The sequence below is a fragment of the Cupressus sempervirens genome, chromosome 9 (assembly GCF_028749045.1).
Source record: "Cupressus sempervirens isolate cs-2001-9-10 chromosome 9, ASM2874904v1, whole genome shotgun sequence".
NCBI classification, from domain to species: domain Eukaryota; kingdom Viridiplantae; phylum Streptophyta; class Pinopsida; order Cupressales; family Cupressaceae; genus Cupressus; species Cupressus sempervirens.
Window position 1 is genome coordinate 180,390,961 of NC_143126.1, and position 24,308 is coordinate 180,415,268.

Sequence of the window (24,308 nt, forward strand, 5' to 3'; positions counted from 1 at the left end):
GACTTTGTAGCTTGTAACATATCAATCTTTATTTACCTGATCTCCTGATTAGTCATATCTTCATACCTCTTCAACTTTAGACCCACAAACTCATGGAATCCTCCATGTTGCACCACATGGCATATCTCTTTGTGCATGATTAGTCAAAATTTAGTTGACTTTGTTATTAACTATCCATGAAGGGCCCCTCCACACATGCCTTCTCTTCAAAAGCTAATTGCTTAAGACATTGTCTATTGTGCATCCTTGTATAAAAATTAGAAAAATAACACTCGCACAATGAATATGGGATATTAGCTTCTTCCACATCCCTATTGCAAATGATATATCTTCTCACCTTTTCCTTTGCATCAACATATAAACCATTACAACCTAACTCTAATGCCTTGTAGTGTGCATCCTAATCCTTAAACTAAATATATGAAAAACCCTTTCTTTCTCTTGACTCCATGCCCATTGGAATATGAATATTTATAATCCCTCCAAAAATTTTGAAACTCTTTGAAAAGTTGTGACAAATAGAATCTTCCTCTTGAGTCCTGTCAAATCCCTTCACAAATGTAGTTGGACCACCAAATGTTTTCTTTAGTTGACTACTACTATAATTCTCATCCTAATTGCTAGAAGGCATAAAAACTATCCATGAGGTCTAGAAGGATCAAGTTTAGCAGTTCATCCAAAAAGCTCTTCTCCATTTTTTTAATGGCTTCATAGCTGTAGCTTCATTTACAAACTCAACATGTCTAAAAAACTTCAAGGAGACATCATTATTCTTATCTAGATGAACATCTACCACATCCACTTCTTCAAAAAATTGGTGCACACTATCCTCATCTATAGAAAAAGTGAGATTTAGCTCATCTATAGTGATACACAACTTATCATCCACATTTTATTCATGCATTTGACTTTCTCCAACTCCCTTTTGATACCACCAACAATGATACATAGAAATTCTCTATCACCTAAAGCAAGGGCATCATCATGAATGGGCTGAGACACAAAGTCTAACTAGAAACTAGGGAACCTAGCCAAAAAATTTGCACCCATACAGAGGCCAACCCACAACCAAATGCAAGAGCAGTACTATTTAGATCCAAATTAGGAGTGGGAAAAATCTGAGTGAGAACATGATCCACATCCTTAAATGACAAGGCACAAATGGTCAAGACATGATGATGAATTAGTTTGGTAATGGGAATGATAAAAGAACCCTTATTCCTAAGCAAAAACATGGTAGTATGTTAAAGATCCAAAAATTCAAAGGACTTCCTTACCAATAATGGTCCAAAAACCATTTTGATGAGTAGGGCAAGAGACTGATCCTTTGTACAAAATGTGAAGGATCATTAAAAAATTTCATTTTCTCTCATTTTTTTGCAAATTCAAGAAATAAATCAATTTGTTACTTTAATTATACCTCTTCTCATTACAAACATGCTAAGAGAAGGGAAAAATATCTAAAATATTTCCTATAATTTGAGCCTCTCCACATATATGTCTCTCATGTCAGACTTCACAAACAATTGCATGGGCATGTGACTTATCTAGTAGGCTATCACGATAATACTTGGGCATCCACAGATCTTCTTGAAGTTTTTATTTGTAAACCTCTCTATCGAGACACAACATTATAATCCTTCTTGGATCAAAGTAGTACCTTGCCTATATGCTTAGAAAGGCACATCCATCCCTAGAAAAAATAACATTTCCTAGATGCACTTTAAAACCTTCTAACACTTTTCCTCAGTATGCAATTTGATTAGTCCACTTTTTCTTTCACTTATCCTATATAGTGTAGTCAATCAAGCCTTGAAGCAGGTCTGAATAAAAAAAATTCAAATTGAAACACCTTAAATCTCAAATTGATTCAATGATTTCATTTCATTAATAATATTTAGAGTCAATCACTAATGCACCATTAAAACTCATTTTACTACCTTCTACAAGTTGTGACTTGTTGATAGGAAGGCTTTGAAACTAGCTCTGAATACTGACCCAAACACTTGACTAAGCCCTAAAAATAGACATATTATTTCTTTACTCCACATTCTAATACCCTATTAGACTTCATCTCATGATGGGTCAAAAAATATTGACTATCAAAGTTACCTTTTTGAAACTACCTACAAATAATCATGTCAGAGAACTATGAAGTACACTTAGTTTTGGCTTCACAAATAGGTCAAACAGACACTTTGGGGCACAAAGACTAGGGAATTAGTTCACTTTCATGAGGAGAATATAATTCTATGATTTGGGCCCATAATGAATGATAGGGCACATTTGGAAAGTGTCTGAAGTTAGGCACTTACAATTGCAGAGTAGGGAACACTAGCACAACTCTGATTTTTCAAATGGAATGGACCTAGTAAAATATGTAGATGGATTAGTTAATACTCAAAACATGGTACAATTAAATTATTTTTAGAGTATAAAATAGTGGTACAATCCATTTGGCCTCATCTATCAGTGACTTAGAGTTATGACCTCCTAAACAGAGCTACTGATCAATCTACACTTTTAGACACTAGTAAAACTTTATAAATTGCATTTGGAATCGTGTTTGAAAACTATACAAATGGATTAATAATAGGATAAAATAGGAAATAAAAAAAGTGTCTAACCCCTATAATATAATGAAAATTTATTTTTCTCAATAAGGTCAACTAGGTCAAATTAACAACTAGTCAAACAAGGTCTCCTAGAATTCTGAACAATATGCATTAGCATGACAATAGTAAACAACCAACTTTGAGGGACTCAAAAACCAATCAAAACATATCAAAAGACTCAAAAAATGAAATATAGGCTCTCTAATATGCATACTAAACACTCCTAAAGTGGAAATTCATGAAACTTACCAAGTGCAAGCTATTCAATTGCAAACTAGGCTTCTTATCAATGTTTGACACTTGAGCAACAAATCTAAATAGTGCTCAAAAGGAATAGTCAGATACACATGCAAGAAAAGGTTTTATATGGGCTCAAGTTGACACAAAATTTTAGAATGGTACTCAAAATGGAAATGAAATTTACATACCTATCAGATCCAAAGCCACTTTGGAGATTGGAACCCTAATCAAGTTCACAGAAACACATTATTTTCTTGCAAAATTGCCAAACAAGGCTACAAATAATTAGCCCTACTATTGATGAAAAACTAGAATAAATTAAAAAAATTCTTAACAAGGGGGCAACCTAACCACTGATCCCCATACCATTTTTAGAGTACTAAAGGATTCTTGAGGTCTTAGTTTCCCAAGGTATCTGTATAGAATGACCTACAAATGTGCCTAAAAATAAGTGTTTTAGGGTTTTAAAAACCTATCTAGAAAATGTTAGGTTTTCCCCTCTTAAGACCTATCACCAATACTCCCCATTAACCTTGGAGCTTCTACTCTCATGCCTCTACCTTATTCCATTCTTTTATTGAAGCAATCTGGCTTTCAATCCCTCCTAAAACCTTTGTTATATACTATGATCTCTAGACATACATCTCTGGCTCACCTAGGTCATCACCACAAAAATGTCTTTCTTGCTTCCAAGGGCCCCTCCTTCACTATAAAATATGTACAAGTAGTCACTGTATATAGAAATATATGATAATGAGAGAGGGGGCAGGGTGACTAAGTATTTTACAAACAGTCACCCACAACTGAATATTGTTAATTACTTTATAACTTGTATATGAATGTAAACAAACAAGGCTTAAAAATAAACATAACCATGCACATAGACAACTCATGAAACAATTATTTTTTAACTAGAAAAACTATGTCCAAGTTGAAAAATCGGAAGGGATGATACCCACTATATGGTTCACCAAACAATAGGATCTTGTTAAGGACATTTACCCTTTTAAGAGTCTATGAAGTACATATAGTGTCTTGAGTCCCTATTAGGAGACTAGGCCTTGTTAGATTCCTCAACCCTATCAAGAGTTTCTTCAACCCTGTTAGGAGTAGTAAAAAAAAAACAATGTATGCAAGAAGAGCCCACTCTCCTTACATGCACTTATACAATTCAATACTTCATAAGAATTCATATACATAAAATACTTGATCTTTGGTGTACTTCATACTTGTTCTAATCATACATCAAAATTCACATCACATAAAGCTTAGAAAATTTTTCAACTCTTTGTACAATATTTTTTATCACATAACACTTTCTCTTCTATCGTAGATAGCACACTTATCTTTGCAAGATAAGATTTTTACTTATACCTTGCATAATTATAAAACTCTAGTCAGTTGGCCTTAATGTATTCACACACTTGACATAATGTGAGAAAAAAATTATGGAATAATATCCATATAGTTATCTCATCCTAACATAGTAATTACTTTGTAACCAAAATAATTCCTAATGTCATACAATACAATTCTCTGCTATGCTTTGTTCTACATATTTAAATACCTACACTAGTATTTTAATCATACCTCACATTGTTAAATACTTGCACTGGTATTTTAATCATAACTCACAATGAGTCATCCTTATAGTTAACATTTTTTCTTTGAGTTAATATAAACTATATAATAGTTGGACAATCTTCTAATTCTAAATGCATAAATAAAATGGTGAATGTATGTTTCAATAAATGAAAACCACCAACATACCTATCTGACCATATTTCTAACAATCTCCCCCGTTGGCATTGATGGCAGCATTTTGGAAAATTGGCTCAATCCCAAAATGATGTCATACATAAAAAAACATTAAACTACACATAATTGCCTTCAAAACATAACAATTTTATTCATGTTTGGATGGATCATTACATTCTTTATCACTCCTTTACATTGATACACACATAATCTCCCCCTTACATATACATATACATCTATAAAAAATTCTTGTCTACATAATACTCCCCCTTTGACATCAATGGAAAAGGTGTCAAAACCTGTATATAAATATTTGGGTGTTCTGCTGCTAATCAACCTATTAATCTGGAAAAAAAAATCTGCATAAACAACCTTTAGTCTTTCTATCTCTTTCTTCCTATTCTCCTTTACTATTTCTGAAATACTAATTAGTGTACAAATTTCATATGATGCCACTTCAATTTCACTCAAGTCAATATAGGAAAACTTGTTATAGGAACCTTAGCTGTAAGATATTCCTCAACTTGCCTTTGCAAAATATTCATTTTTGATGAAAAAATTTCTCTAAGACTAGAGAATCTCCTTGTTTCTTTCTCTTTTATAGATTCTAAGTGTTTGATCATACCATGTATCTTCTCCACTTATGCTCCATAGTCTTTTATATAACTCTCAAAGTTTGTAAGGTACTTGTATGACTCTTTACATTGTCCATAAAATCTTTTCCCTTCATCAATATGATTTCTCAATACCATGATGTTTCCATCAATTTCCTTTAGATCATTGCACATATTGGTGCACACTGTAGTAAATAGTGTTTCATCATGTCTTACCTGATCTTTTGTTGAAGCTACTTCTCCTAAATTTGTGAATTTCTATTAACCTCATAATGGTTTTTGACATTTGAGTGCCAACACACTTAATCACATTCCACATTGGAAGCCAAGTACACCATGCATGCCGAGTGACCTTCATGTGCCGAATAGTTTTTAGATACCAAGTGAAGTGTAAGTGCCGAGTAACACAAGTTCCAAGTGTTAACAAGTGCCGAGTAACATAAGATACCAAGTGATACAATTTTGTTTAGGTGCCGAGCTATCTAGGAAACAACAAGTGCCAAGTATCAGCAATACTTCAGGAGCCGAGTAACTCAGTATATCAACATAAGAGTTTGTAATTGCAAAAATTATGATGTAAACCATTTTTACAGCCGACATAAGGTAAATCTTGAAGGATTTGATGATGAGATCGAATCTTTTATTTTTCCTATGCAATATTCATGCAACCAATAAGAAAAATGATGAAGGCATGCAACCAATAGAATAAATGCAAATAATGAGCGGAAAATAGAGATTGAATATGGATCGTAGATCCATACCCAACCCTAAATCCTCAAATGTCTTTATAAGGAAGAAAAAATTTCATTTGTAAATATATGAGTGGACATACAAGGGTGCACAAGGGTATTCTATTTTTAGAAGCGAGAATTATCAGATCACAAAGGATCAAGATCAGAGAAAGCAAAACACGTGCCTGCATTCAGCAATCAAGGATTGTAATTTATTAGGTTCATTATAGCTAATACTTTCTAGCAATTGTATTAGAATGAAAATCCTCTGGTGATAGGTTAGCTTAACAACTATTTCATCAGATCCTTTATTTAGGTGATTAAATCCTTTAACAGGGTGACACTTCATGTTAAGTGTTTGTAAATCCTCTAACCAGGTCACTATTAATACAGCGTAAAGCCTTTAACAGGGTAGGCCTTTAACAGGGCAAACCATCAGAAGTGGTTGAACAATATTGCTGCAGTAATTTTTGTGGGTATCATCCCCACCCCAGTTTTACCTTCTTATTCCTGGAGGGTTTCTGGGTTACCAAATTCCAGTGTTATGAGTTGTTGATGCATGTGTTAAATTTTATGTTTGCTTGATGTATTTACATGCATGTAATTTACTTTTAGTTAAAAATTTTATTTTCTAAAGTGTGATACTTATGATTCACCCCCCCCCCCCCCCCCCCCCCCCCCCCCCTCTCATAAGTACTCTTTCCATATTTGAATATTCCAACAATTGGTATCAGAGCTTGTCCAGGTTCTCACAAGGAAATGCTTAATAGCTTGGAGGAAAAGATCTAAAGATGGAAGCTTTCAAACTTGGAAAGATCATTGAAAATCAGGTGATAGATGTGCAACTTGCTCTGCATAGCTTGGAGGAATTTAGAAACAAGTTGAAAAACTCATTAAAAAAGAGGAAGGATCTAGCCATAGCTAAAAATGATATACACTACAAGGAGATTGATACCACCAACATATTTTCCAACGGAGATACAAAAGATTTTGATGCAGCAATAGCAGAATTGATGGAGAAAAAAAAAATTCAAGCAGATGAGATAAGATCTCTCAAGATGGAACATGAGTCACGGGCCATAATGATATGTGCAGTCACTGAACACAAGAAAAGAGCAGTTGAAGATAAAGTGATGGTGGAAAATGACAAAAGAAATCTTGCAAACAGACTTGAAGAAAAATGTACTGAATTGACAAGGATCTCAAACATGCAGATGGATACACTTGCCCAAATGATGAACCTTCATCATGAACTCAATGTGAAAGATATTAAGATCTCTACTTTGAAGATGAAGAATGAAAAAATGCAAAATGAATTGAATAGAGAAAAAGAGGTAGCAGAGAATCTCAATAAATCAAGTGAAGCCATCAAGTATTTTGAATAGTTGCTGAAATCCCCAAAATCTGCCCATCATACATCAGGACTAGGATACAATAGCACTGAAGTTGGGGAATCATCAATGCATGCTGAACAAAGAAGTGACAAAGGTAAGAATTCAAAACCCACTTGTCATCATTGTAATAAGAAGGGGCATATAGATAATGTGTGCAGGAGTAGAAGATTCAATCAATCAAACACACCCAAAAATAAGATTTTTTGTCACAAGTGCAACATGCAAGGAAATATGACACAAAATTGCAGATCCAATGTCACAAGGACTCAGAGATTTGATGGACATTTTTATAATTGCAAAAAGTATGGACATAGGGCATTTGAATGCAGATCAAAACCTATGTGGACATCAAATCAACCAGAAAAAATAGAAGGGAATGAAAGTCATTATCATTGGGATTACAATACCAGGTATAGTTGTCATTATTGCCAAGAATATGGACATATACCACAGAACTACATAAGAACACATTTCAAAGGAAACTACAAAAGATGGTTGAATGAAACTACATGTTTCAGTTGTTTGAAAATTGGTCATATCAGCAGAAATTTTCCTACAAGATCAAAGGCACCCAAGACTGAAGAAAACAAAGGAAAAAAAAAGATTGATGTTGAAAATATAAGGGGGCAAATGAATAAGACTTGGAGAAAGAAAGATGAGTACAACACATCAAGTGGAGGGATCACTTCACCCAATGAGTCAAGTGACCACACTTCATCTAACTAAGCATGAGAAGCACACATGACTGATATACAAAGCTATATCACACATTAGTCCCAAGACAAAGAAGATAAGCAAAGTATAAACCTACATGAAACAAGATGTCAAGACAAAAAAAAAAAATGTTGTTGCCGAGCTGACTTTGGATACCGAGTTAATCTCTAACAGATGTCAAGCTCCTAACAATGATCGAGTTGATAATTGATGCTGAGTTGGATAACTCCAATAGAAGCTGAGTAAAGTGGAAATATAGTGGAAGCCGAGTTAGGTTAAAATTTCTTTAGAAGCCCAGTTGGTAGTTGAGCATTTAATACAATGGAAATAGGGTATATTATCGCGATTTCAATCAGTTTTACTCATCGCGATCAAGAAGCAAAGAAGAGGAAAGAGAGATGAGCAAATTCATAGCAAGAATCCAACATATCAAGTAGATTACAACCACATTAAACACATTTTTCATCAATCTTAAGGTATTTTCATTGTGCCGGGCTACGTAGTTTCATATCCTTTTGCTGTGAAAAACCTAGTTTGCATAAATGACGTCAAGTTCGAAGAAAATAAAGGAAAAAGAGTCTTTTGAAGTTCAGTTAGTTTCAAATGAAGTCAAGCAACGTAATTTCCATCCTATTCCCAAAGTTGCCTACAAAAATGACCCAGTCGGAGCTCTCTCCCATATTCCCCCAAAAGTTGTAATGGTCCAAGACGTGAGAAAACGTTACAACTATAAGATAGGTGCTCTAGGAGACATGGAAATAAGACAAGCATATAATAAACTATATGTAGATGGAGTCTTGAAAGAAGAATTCAAAATTGTTGAAAGAAAGGGTTTGACCCGAGTTTTAAGCTTTCCCACTGTATTCAAAATAGAATGGGTTAGACTTGTACTAAGCAGAATTCATGGTGGAAATTTTTGGTTAGAAGATATTCCCATCAAATTGACCAAAGAAATCATACATAGAGTAATAGGGTACCCAACTCTAGATTGGTACAAAACCTTGAGAAGTGAATCAAAGGAAGTTATTGAAAAGAATATTGGTGCCCAGTGGAACAAAAGAGGAATGACAATTCACACCATACAGGATCCTCTAGTTGAGTTTGATGTTAGAGTCATTGCCCATAAATTCTATCAATCCAGTAGACTCAATAGTGTACCATGTATTGCAGTAGATGTAGGCTAAAAATTGGTGAAAAAGGATCATACTTATGATCTTGCTGAACTGCAACTACAACAGATCAATGAAAACCTAGCTGCCATAAGAAGAACTAAGGGCACTCAATGCAAGTTTGGAGCAATCCTAGTTTGCATATTCTTTTATGTTCAGAATGAGTTTCCTTCTTTTGGAAAAGTGGCATGGAGAAATGATAGAACCATCATTGCACAAATCAATGAATACATAGAGCAAATGGGAGAAAATTTGGATACCTTGATGACAAGCTATTTTGAGGATTTCAAGAAATTCATGAAGCAAAGATCAAGGATACCAGCTTCCTTAGTGGAAAAACATACTAATGATATATGTTTCTTAGTTGACATTTATTTTACCTATATTCAAGCAGTAATACCAAGGGTAAGATGGCTAAGGCCATTTGGATATGAAATTAATATTGATGAGGCATCTGCAATAATAACTGCATTATTGGTAGAAGAAATAGATAAAAGTGCTCCACATTTTGGCACTTATGATGTGGTAAGATCAAAGATAAACATGGAATTAAAAACTGCTTCCACATTGAAGAAGAAAGACAAATTAATAAAGAAGATTAAGAAGAAATTTGGTAAAGAAATTGAGGCTAAAACAGAAGAAGAAGAGGATGATAGTGATGATGAAGATGAGAAAGAACAAGGGCCAATGGAATTAACACAAGATCTTGGAGAAGAAAAGGAGGAAGGTGCAGAGGAAGAAGAAGCCAAGGAAGCACCAACTGAAGCTGAGCCAAAGAAGAGAAAGGCAATAGAACAGCTTCCAGCTAAGCCCAGATCAAAGAAAGCTGCCACACCATCACCTCAAAAGCCAACAACATGAGCATCAACAAGGGCCTCCACTAAAAAGGCTAAAGAAGAAGTTAAAAACAAGAAACAAATCAATGAAACACAGGAAGAACCGAGAAAAAGAAGAAGATATGTGGCTCAACCTGACACTGATGAAGAAGACCAATATGAAAAGGTAAGCCATTCCTCAGTTGATACCTTATGTAAAAAGATTGGAAATGGTGACTTAAGTAATTTAAATAAAGTTGATTTCAGTAAATTTAATAAAGAAGAATAGAATAGAATAGAAGAAATAGTTTATGGAATGATGGCACAGTTCAAGTACACTCCACTTGAACTAGATGGTCAATTGCCAAAAGAACTGTCAAAGATTGTAGAAGACAGATGGCATTTTTTTTTTAAAATGGAAAAGGAGATGAGGGAATCAACCCTAGCAAGTGTGTTGCCGAATTTGGCTAGGGAATGAATAAAGAATGTAGTCAAAAGGCATAATAATAGGTTTACACCTAAATACAGGGCATTCTTCATACTCCAAAATAGGATGGAAGAAATTGTTCAAAGAACAATGAAATCATGGAAGAACTTGTACAAAAATATTGAAGATTTTCTTGAGGAAGAATACAAAGAAGAAGCTTCTATACCAATAGAGGAGGGGAGAAAAAGAAAAGAAGATGAAGAAAAGAAAAGAGAAGAAGAGAGGAAAGAAGAAGAACAAAAGAAAAGAGAAGAAGAAAAGAAGGAAGAAGAAAAGAAAGATGGAGAGGAGGAACAGGCACAAAAATAGGATACAATGGCAACACTTGAGCAAGAGCAACAACCAGATTAGAGTGTGCAAGACACATAATTACCACCCCCTAGCCCTCCGCAAGCATCCATCTCACCTGCAAACACTGTAACTATTACTGATGTTCCTAATACTTCTGGTCAGAATATCAATCCATTAACTGCAGAAGATCTGAAAAGAATTCTTGACCAATCTACACAAAAAGCAATATTATGTACAGATCCAGTATTGGTCAGTATAGATGAGTTGCAAAAACTAGTAGAAAGTATAGTCAAAGATAAGGTGAATCCATAAGAACCACCTTCTATCATCTCTACAACTACTAGTAGTCAATTTCAAATACCAACAAGCATAGTTGAAGTTGCAAGATAGAAGCCAAGTGCATCTGTAGAAAAAGAAACAGAACAAATAGGACAAACTATTACATCTAATCCTACAGCAAAAACACAAGGTGCACTTCCACAAATTACAATAATTGATCATGGTAGACAGAAGGAGGAGGAAACAGTGAAAACCCCTAAAGAATAGGAGGCAATACAAACATTAATAAATTTGCCTACCTCAGGAACTACTTCACACCAGCCATTGCAAATATCTATACCATCATCTAGTACTACCAGAGTTGCAAGGGTACTTCACTATGGAGACCCTGAATTAGATGAGGAGATAGTCATACTGAGCTATGACTCAAAATCAATAACCATTGATCAAATCAATGAGGTGCAAGAAGCACTAAATAGGAGGAAAAGACAAGAAATACTCAGGAAGGAGTATAAACAAAAGCAAACACTATATGAGATTAAGGACATCTTTATGGATGCCTTCAGTTTGCAATCACTAGATGAGTCAAAGCATATCATGGAACAATTAACAAATATTGTTGACCAGGTGACAAATGAAGACCTAGAAACAAATGAAAAACTTATGGAATGGTCAGAAAGAAAATTTCAAGGGAAAGTGAATGAGAAAATATCAAGTCAAATTGCACTTTCACAAGTTGAATTGGCTAAGCTTATTAACAAAGTGAAAAAGGTACTTGAGAACATATTCTCATTGTACAAAAAGTTATGTGATTTTTCATACTTCACACAAGAAACAAGCCAAAAGATACTAAGCTTGGAAAGAAATTTAAACATTTCAAGCATGCAATTACCAAATGATCCAGCTCAAAGTGAGAAGCATTTTTCTCAATCACTTCACACTCACAAAGAAATAGCTGTATTAATAGTAGATGAGGCTAATATCAAGGCCAAATTAACACAACTCCAATCCTCCATTACCCCACATTTAGAGACACTCCATAAAGAGCAAGTATATGCTGAAACTATTCTCAAGAAAGACCCAAATCTTTCTACATCAGATGGACTTATTCATCTTGCTGCCGAGACTACCATCTAGCATAAGTCACTAGAAATTGCTTTGAATAATTGAGATGCAGCTCTCAAAATGATTATGGAGGTAAACAACACATTTTTGGCTAAATATGGTCTTAACCCTTAAACATTCTTTGACATAAGTGTCAAAAAGGGGGAGAAAATAGTTATAATAAGGGGATATATAGATATTATGAGATGAATTAATGGAGGAGAAAAGATACAAAGGAAGAGCTTGATATATAGATAAGGCACAATCAACTCAGGGGGAGTTATAAATTTTTGAGGTATATATTGTAAGATTGTAAGTTACAAATTTTGATCAAGTTTTCTTTAAACTCTGTACATACCAATCAGATTAGTAAATGTACAAATAAGGTTAGTTAAGTGTTTTTGTCACTCATGTCAAAGGGGGAGATTTTTAACCTCATAATGGTTTTTGACATTTGAGTGCCAACACACTTAATCACATTCCACATTGGAAGCAGAGTACACCATGCATGTCGAGTGATCTTCATGTGCCGAATAGTTTTTAGATACCGAGTGAAGATCAGATACCGAGTGAAGATCAGATATCGAGTGAAGATCAGATACTAAGTAAAGTGTAAGTGTTGAGTAACACAACTGCCGAGTGTTAACAAGTGCCGAGTAACATAACATACCAAGTGATACAATTTTGTTTAGGTGCAGAGCTATCCAGGAAACAACAAGTGCCAAGTATCAGCAATACTTTAGGAGCCGAGTAACTCAGTATATCAGCGTAAGAGTTTGTAATTGCACAAATTATGATGTAAACCATTTTTACAACCAACATAAGGTAAATCTCGAAGGATTTGCTAATGAGATCGAATCTTTTATTTTTTCTATGCAATCTTCATGCAACCAATAAGAAAAATGATGAAGGCATGCAACCAATAGAATAAATGCAAATAATGAGCAGAAAATGGAGATTGAATATGGATCATAGATCCATACCCAACCCTAAATCCTCAAATGTCTTTATAAGGAAGACAAATTTTCATTTGTAAATATATGAGTGGAAATACAAGGGTGCACAAGGGTATTCTATTTACAGAAGCGAGAATTATCAGATCACAAAGGATCAAGATCAGAGAAAGCAGAATAGGTGCCTGCATTCAGCAATCAAGGATTGTAATTTATCAAGTTCATTATAGCTAATACTTTCTAGCAATTGTATTAGAATGAAAATCCTATGGTGATAGGTTAGCTTAACATCTATTTCATCAGATCCTTTATTTAGCTGATTAAATCCTTTAACAGGGTGACACTTCATGTTAAGTGTTTGTAAATCCTCTAACTAGGTCACTATTAATACATTGTAAAGCCTTTAACAGGGCAGGCCTTTAACAGGGCAGACCATCAGAAGTGGTTGAACAATATTGCTGCAGTAATTTTTGTGGGTATCATCCCCACCCCAGTTTTACCTTCTTATTCCTGGAGGGTTTCTAGATTACCAAATTCCAGTGTTATGAGTTGTTGATGCATGTGTTAAATTTCATGTTTACTTGATGTATTTACATGCATGTAATTTACTTTCAGTTAAAATTTTTATTGGCTAAAGTGTGATACTTATGATTGACCCCGCCTCTCATAAGTACTCTTTCCATATTTGAATATTCCAACAATTTCTTATCAAAGGTTTTCACCAACTCCATGGCCTTTGACTACAAGTCTGGAATACCCATAGTTGCAGTAACTATCTTTTGCATTCTATTGAAGACTTTAGTTAGTGTCTTCTCCAAAGAATTTACTAATTTTTTCTTCTAAAACAACTTACTTAATGTGTTCATCAAGCCTTTCTAATCTTCATTAATGGATATCACTACTCTTGGTCTTGATGGACTAGTTTTTTGATGCTGCAATAGATATAGTTGTTGGAGCTACATAAGGTATGTCAACCTCATGTTGGAACACTACTTTTCCTATTTCTAACTCCACCTATTTTAGAATGGGCAAGAATGCTAATTCCTACATCACAATCTTCCATTTCTACTTGAGTAAAAAAAATTCATTTGACTTCTTCCTTTTCTCTTCCTTTATCTTCTTTCTTTCCTCTTTCTCTTTCCTTTTCTTTTCCTCTACTTTCTCCTTGTCTTTCTCTTCTTCTTCATCATTAGAACTCATGTATTCAATGATATTGCCAATAGTAGTTTGGCCAAATATTGCAAAAGGATTTTTTTGTATCTACATTTATGTGCATGCTATCCACTTGCATGGATTTAGTACCCATAACAATACGTGGTGGTGAGAGTGCCTCTTGTGTCTCCTCTATTTCTTCCTCATCATTGGAAGGTGTACCTACTTGTACATACACTAGACTCTTAGGTTTAGATTGCACACTCACCTTAGGCACTAAGGTCATGTATTTTATTATTGCCTTCTCTATCTCTTTCCTAAATCCTCATAATTTCCTCTCATTTGAAGAATTTCTCTTCTTTTTTTCCTTAGTAAGGGCTTGATACCCTTCAAAATTCTATTTGATTCCTCTTTAGTATCAACATCACATAGCTTATTTATCATTGTGATCCTCACATTCATATCTTCTTCTAATATTCTCCTTTTCCTAATTACAAGCCCATTATATAAATCCTTTAGTATCTCATTTCTATATATTCTCAAAACCTTTTGTTCCTCAAAATCATGTTCCTTATAATGGCATTTTCTAACTACCTTCTATCCATATTACTATACAAATCATAATATTTATTCAAATGTACAAATTTTTTATCATTAATAATTTGCATGTTAAGGTTTTCTACCTTTGGCTTCCATGCTTTCTTTCCAGCTGATGGTACTCCTTGTGTATTCTAGACTACTTGTCAATCTTCATTTTCATCCTTTAATTCCTCAAAATCACTGACTTGTGTTGTTTTTCTTTTCTTTCTAGGTTTTTCGGCAGTCTTCTTTACCCTTTTCTTGGTTGTTGGTGTAGGTTCATGCTTCATGTTATGAGCCCAGTGGGCAGCCTTCACTATAAATTCTCTACTATGCTCTATTTTACATTGTTAAATACATGAAATGGTTTGTGCCATGTGATATCAGAGCCTCCACCTAGGATCGAGTCTTGAAGGGGGTGGTAATGTCCACATTGTAGTGTTTTTTTGGGGCTCATATGACCAATGGAGGTCCCACCATATGGGCACACATCTTGGTGGGTGACCTTCACTAGAACCTTAGGGTTTTGGTGCAATGGTTTGTACCACTTTAACTTCACCAATCTCTCTGATTTCATTTGTGTAATAGATGATTCAAGCTTTGGCTATCTTCTAGGCTGATCACTTCTTGTTCTAACTAGTTGCACTAGTGCAACTACTGCATATGGTGCTTACGCACATGGTTGTGCTACTATCACACCCTTTGAAGGTCCTACAAGGCCAATGGGAGTTGATACCAACACTTTAGTATGTCCATTGGCCTTCGTCTCTAGCACAATACCTTTTATTTAATCAAACTTCTTCCTAGTCATGTCTAATTCCTTAAGGATGGAATCTATCTCTTTTTCTACCCTTTTCTTTCTTTATTTATTGTATTGTTTAGAATGAACTAATCATATTTTCTTCATAAGTACTCCATCTAGGGCATTTTGTATCCTACTCAAATCCATGGATAATCCATGCATACCCTTTTATGAGATTTGCACTCACCTCATATCCCATAGGTTCTATAAATTTAACTCTTAGAATTATTGCTTCCATGTAGGTGTTGTTAGATTCCACCATGAAGCATATTTATTCATTGTACTTCTCTACCATGGAGAGAGGTATTCTATACTTGCATTTCATGTCAGACTAAAAAATTTCATCATCCTATCAATGTCAACATCTCTAACATTTTCTAACTTTGATCAGTAGCATTGAGTCACCATCTTTATTTTGCACTCGTTACCATCCCAACTTATCAATCTAGGAAATGTCCTTGTAGAATAGAATAATATATGAGTTAATAAGGACTCAAATCTAAAAATTGTGTTTTTGTTTCCTTAATGTTTACAATATTTTCCAACAAGTGCAGTTTGATAATCTCACATAAAATAACTTTTCTTCCTTGCATATCCATGACATAAGTTGCATGTAGAAATCCAACTGGTACTATTTAAACCCTTGATCCATGGTTCAATTTGTACCCTAATATCTTGGTTAACAACATTACTCATTTATCTTGATTAGAATGTACCTTCATGTTTCTTCCATCAAACCTTGTGCTTAGGTTTTTCTTAACAATCTTCTTGACATTCTTCTCATTAACAAGATTGTAGCCTTCATTAGTCAATCCTATGACCTTGTGAATTAGGTCATTTTCAATACAATATTCTCATCTCTTAACCAAAACATATCATCATGTACCCCACTTAAAATGATTTGGGTCCAATCGTAATTGTCAAACTTCGTATAAAACATATACTTCATCAAGTTAAAATTATCTAGGTGTGCCTACTTAGACTTCAAGGATAATTCACTATTATACATCTTTCCCAAATCCTAATGAATCACTTCATCACTTATGCTTTCAATCTTACAATGGATGTAGCTTCTAATATCCTCGACATGCAACACATTTTTGAAACTTGCAAAAATGTGCCCAATAGATCATGTAAGAGAGAAATAAATGGATGTTTCTTAAACTCATATCATGTTCATTCACTTACATCATACACATTCTAACTTTCCATTTGAACTATAACTAAAACTACTAAAAAAGTTGGATTCAAGCTTTGCAAAATATATTAAAATCATGATTTAGGGCTTCTACAACTTTCCACTTGTCAAACTTCACTTTTCACTTCAATTCACTATCAAATCATCTTTAATTCACTCAATACACTATACATGAATAAATGGTACATAAAATCTTACTTGTGATCCTTAAATCATTCCAAATTGCATTATGCATTAAATGTGTATCTACCACTAATTTAACTATAGTCTTTGTATACTAGTAAGCTTGATTTCTCAATTCATGCTTGCTGGAATCATATCAAGACTTGTGCACTTGACCATAGATTTTTCCCTATGTCCTTAACCTCTTATTAAGTGCACAACTTTTAGCTCTCTCTAACATCAATTCTAGCCAACTGATGCACTACCACAACTAGAACTACTTAATTTATATAGAATGAGTCACAAACAATATATGACTTCAATGTATTACTAGGTGCATCGTTAAACTATTCCTCCAAAACTATCTAAGAAATTTCTAGATCTTTAGTTGTCACAAATGTTTCTTTGAATTCATAAACATGTTCCTTAATTTCTTCCTTCTAACTGTTGTCATTGCAATTATTCCTTATGTTATTTGGATTCCTATTAAGGTTCCTTTTGCCCATTCTTCAATATCTTGTTGTGTGTTTGAAGTTATTACATAACTCACATACAAGTGCATTTCTTCTCTAATTAGTTTCATTCTAATTCTTAGGTGCTCTACAATTACTTGGAATGTGTCTAGGATTGTTCCACTTGTAACACATGAACTACTACTTCTCTTTGTTAGATATCTCTCCATCATTAGATTTATTTTGTGATCTTCCTCTTTTATTTCCTACATAGTTAGTATTCCTACGCATTCTACTATTTTTATTATTACCATCAAACTTAGTTTTATTACATTCTACTATCTTATGTCCATAACTAATGTAGGAGCATCCAGTGGTGTAACGAAAATCCTGCATTACCCAAAAATATGCTTAATGTTAGTTTCTGTTTAAAGTGTTTTCATTTTTACATACCCTTTTGGGTCAAATAAAGATTCCAACTCTCATAGCTCCACTATTGGTTTTTTGATTTAGAGTTTTTGAGCACCTTGGGATACATGCCAATGCAAAAAATAGGTTATTTTGTAATTGAGACATAATTATGATGAGTTAGAGGGTGTAACTTCGAGGGATGATTATAATTATAATTTAAAGCATTCCAAAAAAAGAATTGATTCAAAAGACTTTATAGTTTGAAAGTTATTGTAGTTTTAAGTTGCCTGGAGACCTTTGAAGAGCACTTCAAAGTTAGATTTGAGGAACTAAATGGCCTTGTATAGGCCCAAAAAAGGGGGATGAGAAATTCCAAGCCATAGGGCTATAGAGCTCTTTGAGCACTTTCTGGAAATGTAAATAGTTCATCAATCAGAGTCCCATTTCAAAAGTTATGCCTCCCAGAAGTTGGACTACCATTTCTAGATTCTTGTAATTTTACACAAACTTTTGACATTTTTCTAGAACCTTATGTTTTGGCAGTGGATTCCAAATGACATATTCTAAAATGTATTTGTAATCATAACTTGTTTTAGGTTACTTAAGGTCACTTTTGGCATGGTAAAGGTAGTTTTTTGTGGACTTTGGGAGAAGGTACTATGAGAAGGGTTTTCTCTAGAATTTGATAATATTATAAGCCCATAGGGCATTTCATGGACTCTAATTGTTTTGTACTAGGTGTAATAGCATATCATTTTTGATAATAATATTCCCCTTTTCCTATTGTGTTCATTTTGTCTTGGGTTGTGTCCCCATCAATAACCATGACAATTAAAACAATAGATATTAGTAATGGGTTTAAAAGACTTACCTATGCAATCTCTTTTCATGTGTCCAACCTCATTACATATGAAGAATATACCTTTGAACTCATCTCTTAATTCCTTGGGTGGTTCATCTAACTTAGGTTTGTCAACTTTCTCTACTTTCTTAAGTTCATTAGGTTTGGTTGACAAATAAATTAACTCAACTTCATTTGATACTTTCGTAGATGTGCTTTATTCTACCTTACTCACATTATATTCCTTATGGGATTCAATAATTGGATATGATTCTCTTCTTATTTCAACTTTCTTGGATGATTTCTCTCCAATCATATATCCAAGTCTTCTCTTGTCATAAGAATGTCTCTAGTGAAATATACGTTGATATATCTTTTCACTACTAGAATAAAGTTTCTCTAACTATTTCTTAGCTTGTGTCAATTTTACTTTTTCAATAATGTTGTATTTTCCTAACTCAACATGTTCAATATTGTTAGTATCTAGTTCAAATGTAACTTGACATAAGTAGGATCTAAGATCTACATTCTTAGTTTTTGGTTTAGGTTCATTCTTGCTGCCACTTTTCTTAAGACTCAACTTAAGCTAAACAATATTTAGTAAATGTTTCAAGATCTCATTTTCCTTTTCAAGATATCTTATTTCATCATTATCACTAATATGGACAATTGGTTCCTTGTCAAATTCCAAATCATCAATCTTGTCTTTCATTTTACCAACGAACACTTTCACATCTTCATATCTATCTTTCAGGTTATCTCTTTCTTCAATTAGAAGGTCAATATGCTCAAGAGCTTCTTCTTGGCTTTTCTTCAATTTTTGCATATCTTTAGGGATCTTACTTAAGATATTAAACTTCTTCAAAGTAACTATGCTCTGATACTAGTTGTTAGAAATACATACTGAGAAGGGGAGGGGATGTGGGGTGAATCTATATTCTACAAACTTTTGACTAAAACTGAATATTGTTAATTACTTTATAACTTGCATATGAAAGTAAATGAACAATGTTGAATAGTAAATATAACCATGCACATTGATAACTCATAACACAATAGGATCTTGTTAAGGATATTGACCTTGCTAGGAGTCTATGAAGTGCCCATAGTGTCTTGAAGCCCTATTAGGAGACTAGGCCTTGTTAGAATTCTCAACTCTACCAAGAGTTTCTTCAACCTTGTTAGGAATTGGTTGAAAAAATACAATGTATGCAAGTAGAGCCCATTGCCCTAAAATGCAATTATACAATTTAGTTCTTCACAAGAATAGATATACATACAATACTTGTCATTTGATGTACTTCACACTTGTTTTGATCATACAATAGAATTCTCATCTCAAAAGGTTTGCAAATATTTCAATCTCTATATATAATATTTTTCACCACATAACACTTTCTCATCTATCATAGATAACACACTTATCTTCGCAAGATAAGATCTTTACTTATACCTTATGTAATTATAAAACTCTTCTCAATCAACATTCATGTGTTCACAAGATTCACATGATATGAAATAGCTTATGAAATAATATCCATGTAGTCATCTCATCATAAATTATTAATTACTTTGTAACCAAAATAATTCCTAATGTTGTACAATGCAATTCTCTACTATGCTCTATTCTACACTATTAAATACCCACACTAGTATTTTAATCATAAGTCACACCATACTATCTGTATGCACTTATAGACTGACACACATCATCATGATACTATAATGAAGCTTTCCTCAATTGCACATGACCTAACTCACAATGAGTCATACATACACATAACATATGTTCTTTAAGTTGTTGTAAATTGAATACCACTTCGACAATTTTCTAATTCTAAATGTATAAATCAAATGTTGAATGTATGTGTTGATAAATTACAACCATCCAGACATCTATCTAACTATATTTCCAAAAAAATTCCTAATCTCAAAATCCCTTATAGATCCTACAATGTGAAGAGGAGTTATGACCCCATTTTTTCTTAATTGCTTGATTCAAAACAACATGTAGGTAGGAAATCAAAAAAATTTATTTACTAACAAGAAACCTACAAAATCACAAACTAACACTATACAAAACCTTATAATGAATTCCTCTAACACTTCCAAACAGTGTAAATCTGAATTCAATCCATGAAAATGCCAAAAATCTCAAAAAACAAGAACTATAATTGTATCCTCGTTGTCCAATCCATACACACAAATCAACTAAAACTTCTCATTCCTTCAATAGGTCAAGGATGGACATAATACTCATTCGAAGTCCAATCCTAACTATTTTAGAAACTTACCAAGCCCCATCTACAAATTTTCTCAAATGCAACAAAATGTTGTCAATGTTGTCAATGACAACATTCACTATTTTTGAGGAACTTTTACATCTCTTGGAGTTTTTCCCTCAAAATTGGTCCAAAGGCTACCAAACTTAATCAAAAGATTTAAATGAACTTAACACATGTAGAGAAGACATTAAATCACTTATTTGGCCAGATCATCCTCCAAATTAGAAAAAAAGAACCTATTTAAACTAATCGTGCAACTTGGAGCAAGTAAGGCCTCATAAGGATTTCTATACTTAACATACCTTAACTTAGGAATAGGTTAGTCCCATTATTAACATAGTGGTGTGGCTATCCCCTGCACTATACTCCATCACAAAAGAGAACTATGCCATTCCTATGGACAAGAGGTCTTGGGGGATGCCTTCTTTGTTGAAGTATGCCTCAACAACCCAAGTTTCTTTTAAATCCAATTTGTGTTTCCACTTGATGAGATATTCCATATACACCTTGTGTCTAGTGGCCTTCTTGACTCTTGATTCCAACACCCTTTCAACTTCCAACTTTCTTGTTGAAGGTACCACTATAGGTTTCATATCATCACTGAATCCTTGACTATTGTGGGCACTTTGAGGTATTGGACCTTTCGATTCAACCAAATCTTGCACATTAAAAACATGAGAGATGCCCAAATCTAATGGAAAATCAAGCTTATAGACATTGGCTCCATATTTGGCTATGATTTTTGAAGGCCCCACCCTCTTTATTTGTAGCTTATTTTGCACACCCTTTTGCAACTTGTGCTTCTTCAAATACACCATGATATAATCTCCAATAGAAAATTTTATGTCTCTTCTCCTTTCATCCAACTTGGATTTCAACTTTTGTGTACTATCTTGGATAGTTTTTTACACTTTCTCTTGGATTTCTTTTATGGTTTGGGAAAAATCTTCATCATGTCCATTTCTATATTCCATGCCTCCAAGATCTCTCAACTCAAATATACCCTTTGGATGCATCCCATACACAATTTCAAATGGGGTTTTGCCTATGGTTCTATTCTTACTGTCATTGTAAGCATACTATGCTTGGGGAATTATAATATCCCATGTTTTTCCATATGCCTTAGTTAGGCACCTCAATAGGTTACCCATTACCCTATTCACCACCTCATTTTGGCCATTAGTTTGAGGATGGTATGCTAAACCAAATGAAAGGTTTGCATGAAGTCTTCTCCACAAACTCTTCCAAAAGTGTCTCATGATCTTCACATCTCTATCTAAAAAAATTCTCAATGGAAGATCATGAATTCTCACAACCTCCTTAAAGAATAAGTGTGTAATGTGGCTAGCATCATTGGTAGGTTGCATAGAATGAAGTTCCCTATCTTACTAAATTTATCAACCACTACATAGATATTGTCATATCCCTATTTCATCTTTGGAAGACCTAATATGAAGTCCATGCTCACACACTCCCATGGCCTATCTAGGGCTGGTAAGGGCTGATATAGGCCTACATTATTCATTCCACCCTTGGCTTTCATAAAAACCATACATTGATCAACATTCTTAGTCACATCCTTGACAAGTTTTGGCCAATAATAGAATATTTGAACTAATTCTAAAGAATTCTCACACCAAAGTGACCACATTGAGTCCCATTATGATTTTCCTAAATTGGGTTCTCCATTATTGGTCCCTTGGTACACATAACTGATTTCCCTTTAAAAAAATCCATTCTTAGGGGTAAATTTAGATAAAATACTATGCAAATAGTTCTCAAAGTCAGAACATAGGTCTTGTATGCCTCTATAAAGTCTTCATCCTCCTTATGGAGACTCTTGAAGCTCTCTATCCCAATGTTATGTAACTAAACTTCTTGGATAGTTAACAATGTCCTACTCAATGAATCTACCATCTTATCGACCTACCCTTTCTTATTCTTAATTGTGAAAATGAAATCTTGTAGGTACTCCATCTATTCAAGTTCCTATTACTCAACTTTTCTTGAGTGTTGATATAGCTAAGGGCTTGGTTGTTAGTAAATACAAAATATTCCTTGGGAAATAGGTAATGTCTCCACTTCCTAAGTGACTATACTATGTCATAAAGGTCTAGGTCATAGGAAGAATACATCTTTTTTTATTCATTTAGTTTTTCACTAAAGAAGACTACTAGCCTACCTTCTTGACTTGACACTCCCCCTACTTCTACACCACTTGTATCACACTCTATGGTGAAGAGTTTCTCAAAACTAGGAAATTGCAAAATAGGTTGGGTAGCTACTTGTTTCCTTAATATCTCAAAGGATTTCTCTACTTCTAAATTCTAGTTGAACTTAGACTTAACTCTACCCTTAATGGTATCTAGAAGAGGTGCACAGATGCCACTAAAATTCCTGATGAATATTCTATAAAAGTGAACTAGACCATGAACTTTTTTACCTTAATGGATGTAGTAGGTGGTGGTCTATTGAGGATATTTATAACCATTTCTTGATCCATATTCAATGACCCCTTTGACACCACAAAGCTCAAATAGACAAGCTCTTGTTTGAAGAAGTCACACTTTTCAAGGTTTATAGCAAGCTTCTCCTAATGTAATCTCTATAATATTTCTTCCACATATTTGATGTGCTCTTCCTTTTTCTTGTTAAACATTAGTATATCATATAGATATACAACCATAAACCTTCTAGTGAATTCTTTAAGAACTTAATCTATGAGCCTCATGAATGTACTAGGAGAATTTGAGAGACCAAATGGCATCACAAGCTACTCATATAACCCATCTATTATCTTCTATTCATCTTCCTCCTTAATCCTAATTTTGTGATATCTAGTTTTCAAATCCAACTTTGTGAAGTATATGGCCTCTCCAAGAAAATCCATGAGATCCTCTGTTACATCCCAAAATTTTGCCCTAAATTTAAATTAGACTTAGTTGTTGATTTAAGGAGCCAATATCACGTGAAGTATAGCCATTGTATCAATTTATTTCTTCCTGATCATGTGAAGTGAGTTCATTAATTATAGTCATTGTATCAATATATTTCTTCCTGATCTTGTGAAATGAGTTAGTTATTCTAATGTTGATGAAATCTCTAACAATCACTAGATGGTTTTTCAATTAACAATTAATAAATCAAAAATTGATGTCTTGGCAAGAATGTTGTTTTGAATAATTAGAAGAAGAAGACTGAAGAGAGGGGAAGCATTGCTAAATGGGATCATTAGAAGGGGATGTTCGAATAGTCCAGTCAT